Source organism: Leptonychotes weddellii, chromosome 8 (genome assembly GCF_054177405.1).
Source record: "Leptonychotes weddellii isolate Sample4059 chromosome 8, ASM5417740v2, whole genome shotgun sequence".
NCBI lineage: Eukaryota > Metazoa > Chordata > Mammalia > Carnivora > Phocidae > Leptonychotes > Leptonychotes weddellii.
In genome coordinates this window covers 34506123-34511514 of record NC_138376.1, presented here as the reverse complement: position 1 = coordinate 34511514, position 5392 = coordinate 34506123, and positions in this window count along the sequence as shown.

Genomic DNA, 5392 nt, shown 5'->3' with positions numbered 1-5392 from the left:
GGACAGGGCTCCTCCTTCAAAGAAATTTCTGGAAGTCCTGGCCTTCCCCACAGAGGGGGCGGGAATGGAGAGCGAGGAGGCAAACGCCCGCCTTGCTCGTCTTTGCTGGTGACCTTTGGGGGACTCGCCCGTCAAGCCACTTAGACAGCTTCTGGCAGTCAATGAACTTCGTTAAGCCTTGGTTTCCTCATGTTACGAAGTGGGGGTAGTAATAGAACCTGCCTTGAGGGGGTGTTTTCGGGATTCAGTGGGATCACCATGACAGCACTTAGCACAGTGCCTGTCACATAGTGAGGGTTTCAAGTCGTTCCTCCGTCTACAAGCACTGAGTGGGGATGGGGGTGGGGGAAATCAGGTGAACTTTAATAAGGTGATAAGGGCAGGTCCCACGGAGAAGGCGACTTTTAAATTAATTAAATAAAATAAATGTTATTTATGGTCTTATCTTCATGCACCAAAGACATCTGTCAACCCAGCTGGCTCTTTCTTTGGATTTCTGGCCCTAACAGTTGAGAACAAGGGGCTTCATCAAAATGAAGGTGAGCAGCTGGGATAGTGAGGAGGTGTCTCAGAGACACCCCCCCCATTTGAAATCCTGCTTCCAGGTCCGCGGGGCCCACCATGGCAGCTCACGGGCCTCAAGCTCGCCTGTGACCACTCAAGGAGCTGGAGCCACATGACGTGGCTGGCTCTGGTTCACCTGTGGGTTTTCTCTCACCGGTAAAGCAGAGAGTTAAGACAAGTAGAGCCCTATGTCCCCTTTCATGCTGTTACGATTCTCCACTAAAGGGGCACGAAAGGTAAGAGCTGAAGATTTATGAAGGGCAAGCTTTATATTCTTCTTTGCCTAACTCACAACCTCCCGGTGCCACAGAACGGTCTCCAGAAGGGAATTCTATGCTGGGCCCTCCCCCAACCTCTACCATTTTCAGGACACTTTCCCCTCTTCCTTTGAGTGTCAATCCTTCCAAAGAATCTGTGCTCTACTTGGTTTGACTTCAGCATGAGTGGTGAGAGGGAAGATTTATTTCCATGACTTTCTGTGGAGACCGTTTCACAGAAGACATATTGTTCCAAGAAAGATTTTCACCAGGGCGGTGGGGGAGGCAAGAAATCTCCCCCCAGAAATAATGTCACATTTCTTCAGAATCATTGACTCCGAAAAAGAAATGAAGGAAAAAACCTCTAATCGTTTCAGTTAGGTAGTATGCAGATATCTATATTTTACATGCAAATATATGTGGGTGTGTGACATAATACACATCCACACACATTAAATCTTATAATCTCGAGGTCAGAAGGGCGTGTGTGGTCGAATTCCTTCTCTCACCATAATGCACTCTGAATAATGCCTGCATTAAGTGTAACATGGGTTAGAGCCAAAGAGAAATATCACCCATATGCAGTCTGGCCAGTCTACAAAATTCTGCAGATGACACCCAAGAAAGCCAGAATCTCAACTCACAGCCTAAATGATGATAATTAAATTAATTTCAAAAGGCTTTTATTCAGCTTAAGGTGAGTTTAAAGGCCAAGGAGTTAATAAAAGAACGTTTCTTGAGTTTTCCAGTGGTTCTCATCTCTGGCTACACATTTGAATCACCTGGACTGTGGTATTTTTAATCCATCCCTATAGAGAATCTATTCACAAAGTATTCCAGCATTCACGATGCTGGGTTCACGTTTGCAACAGAAAGAAATATTCTGCTTATAATGAAAACTTGTGGCTAAAAGGGTCATATATATAATTTCCTCCTCATCATGGCTAAAATGGAAATCGCTCTCCCTTCCACCCCATAGTCATACTCTGATAATTTTAATTGGCTTTTGCAAAGGGCCTTTTGATTTTCCTTGTTGCAACTGTATGGTGTAGTTGAAAGAATCATAGTCTAGGAACCAAGAAACATGGTCTTCCCCTTCTCTGATCCGAACTAGCTATATGATTTTAAGTGAGGTTTTTTTGTTTTGTTTTGTTTCTGTTTTTTACCTTTCTGGCCTCAGCTTGTTCTTCAGTAAAATGGGCAGATTATCCTAGGCAATCCTGAAAATCCTTTCCCTTAGAGAAAAAGTGTTGAGATCATGAAGGAGTCAGAGAATCCCAGCTCAACCACTTCCTAAATAGCTGAGCTTGGGTTTGTCTCTGAGTTTCAGAACGGCCATTGGTAAATGTATATCAAGAAAGTGAATTGAGATGACACACACAAGTGTTTACCAAACATTAAAAATATTAATTTCCACTCCCTTTGGCTCCCTTTGTCACCTTAAGGCCCCTTCCTGAGTTGACAGAAGACTCAAGTAAAGTACAAAGTGGTTAAGAAACCCACCCAAATAATGAAGGAATTTCTACCTGGCCCACTCTTCTGTCCAGTAAAACTAATCTTTCCTATTCAGGTAGCCCAGAGGAGGCCAAGTCGCTCATGCTGTCAGCAGACTGTTTACTTCCTGAAGTTGATGATCCCTTCGGAACCCTGATGGTGGGCATTGGGGGCTATGGGAGAGACATAATGGAGACAACCCCTCATGGAAACCTCCAAATCATCCCATAGTCAGCCCTAGTTTCCAGTGTTAGACAAGCCCTACTGGTCTCAACCATTTCTCTTATCCTTCAGTTGCATCAGGGGAAGGCCTCTGAGCAGCCATCTTCAGGTAAATCTAATGTTTCGGTCTTTTCGTAGGAAGGAAGAGACTATTGAGATAGGACAAGAAGGCAAGCAGACGTTTCCTTGCCATTCCTTCCAGTAGCCCAGGTATCCTAGGAAATTGCCCAGCCTTCCATGAGATGAGCTTTCTACAATGAATGGAATAATCTTTTTAATTAGCCCATCATGTCAAACTCGGTGGTAGAGACACCAACCATAATTCCTTGCCGCTTTTAGCCATTATAATTCTAGAGTATAAATTTGGTGTATGGATGGTTTTGTGAGCCTGGCAATTGGAAAACATCTAAATCTGACTTGTTTCCTGAATGAGTGTGTGGGGGTGTGGGGGTGGCTGGAAAAAGAGAAAGATAAACCGGAGCTGTGTGAAATTTGACAGTTTCAGTTCACAGGGCTTCGCATTAAATAATTTCAGTTTCAGTTCATGCAGGTTTCCCTCCTTTGGAGAGAAACTTTGACTTTCAGGTTGAAAGAAGCTAAACGGAGCTGAAACCACATTATTTGACGTACTTTCAGATTGAGTTGGGGAAAAGACAGAGGTGGGAGGGTTGCCCCAGCCTCATTCCAATTTCTCCCACAAAAACTTGCCCCGGGCTCACCTCCAGAGTTCTGTGATTCCTGGTCATCTTTCCTCCCAGCCAGACTCAAGTTGAACTATGAACCCAAAGTCCTGTATATTTAGCTGATCTTGGAGACCCATTCCCTGAGCCAGGGCCCAACGTGGGAGAGGAGAGCTAGTCTGTGAGGGAGGGACAAGGCCTACCCTGAAAGACCCATCTGCCCCAAAAATGTCACTCTGTTGACCTTTCCGGAATCCCCCGTTGAGGCTGGGAATAGTGGTCAACAGAGAATCTGGGTCTGAACCCCACCTCCACAATTTACTATCTGTTTGAATTTGGGTGGGTTAATCACCAAATTCTTGACACAAACATTAATAATTTCAAAACAAATCCTAACATTTTCTTTACTACCCCAAAATTACACTGTTACTCCAAGTTTGGTTAGCCAGCCAACGTGTTTAGTAAGGACACGTTCATCTATCACTAGCCTAGTCCCCTAAAAATGCTAAGCAGTTTTTAGAGAAGTTAGTAATGAAGTACTTAAGAATTGTTTGGAAGAATGGGAAACTTAACAGGGACGTAGATGGGCAGAGTATGAAGTAGCCAGAGCCCTGAGTTTGGAGAGCCCAGGAGGGAGCAGGAGGTTTAGGAAGTGGAGCCCAAGGGTACTGAAGCCAATCCCACCTATTCCACAATTTGGCCTCAGTCAGAAGACCCCCTCCTTGTACAAATGTGCTCAGCTTCTCCAGAAAGCAGAAGGCCCCTCCCTGGTTACCTTTAGCTTGTTAATGTGGTGTATCCCATTGACTGATCTGGAGATGCTGAACAATCCTTATATCCCCAGAGTAAAATTCACTCGATTGTGATATAAGATGCTTTAGGTGTCTTGTGGAATTCAGTTTGCTAATATTTTGTCGAGGATTTTTGCATCTATGTTCATCAGGGAGACTGGCCTGAAATTTTCTTTTTGTGTGTGTGGCGTCCAGGTGCAACTACTTTAGATTGTAATCACATTGGAACAAGAAGGAAGGATCAGATCCAGAATAAGAGGAGGAACTCTAATGAATACACATAGGCCCCAATCAGTTGGAATGTGATTTACTAGATATTCCAAGTAACCAGAAGGTCTATATTACACGGTTAGAAGAAGAGCCTTAGAGAGATCCTATCAAGGATGGTTCTCTCTCTAGGAGAAAAGCAGCTATAATTTTTCAAGGTCTGACCTGGGCTCCATATTGAGTCAAGCTGATCTTGCACATGTAAGTCACGTGGGCTGATTCCACAAGCTGCACGTGGTCCACAGCTCTTCTTAGGCACGTCTCAAAGTCAACCCAAGGGTAGACAACCAAAGCTTACACCCCCCACCATGGGGATGGGAAAGTCTCTACCCTGCTGCAGTGGCCTGCTAGACCATGACTTGGAGAGACCATGGTTTGGGGAGAAGGAGGTAGTTTTAATGAAAATCCTTGGGGCATGGATCCAAAACTCAGCTTGACCAGGACTCCCTCTTACCAAAGCAAAGTTTGTAGGGCTGCCTTTCCCCAAATTCCACAAACTCCCTGTAGCAATGATTACTGATGTCCCCCAATACCTATTCTCTCCATCTTCCATGGCACTTAGATTCATAATGTTTTGTGAAGCACCTGGCTGCCAGATTAAAAACTACATTTCCCAGCCTTCCTTGTGATTGTGTGACCATGTTACTGGGTCCTGGCCAGTGGGTTAAAAGTGGTGTGTGTAATTTGCTGGAGGTGGTTTTAAAAGCAAAGTTGTGCCCTTTTTCCCTGCTCCTCTCCTCAGCCTTTTCCCTTCCCACCGGCTGGAATGTGGCTATAATGGCTAGAGCTGCAGCAGTAAATGCGGACCATGGGATAACCTACAGAGGTCACCCAGAGCGGAGGATTCAGATTGAAGAGGCCTGAATCCCTGATGCCATGGAGGGCCATTTGCCCTGAACTGAGCACCTCTAAACTTCCTGAAAGTGACTTGTGAATCAACTTCTACCTTGTTTATGCTATTGCTCATGGCTAAGCTCAATCATAACTAATACATTCATCTAGTAGGCTACATGTTTTCTCATTTTGTTTCCTTTTCCTGTTATTCCAATAGTCCCTCTACCAGGAATTCCAATTATTCAAGAAACAAAAATTAAAATAATAATAGTCTTTATGGAGT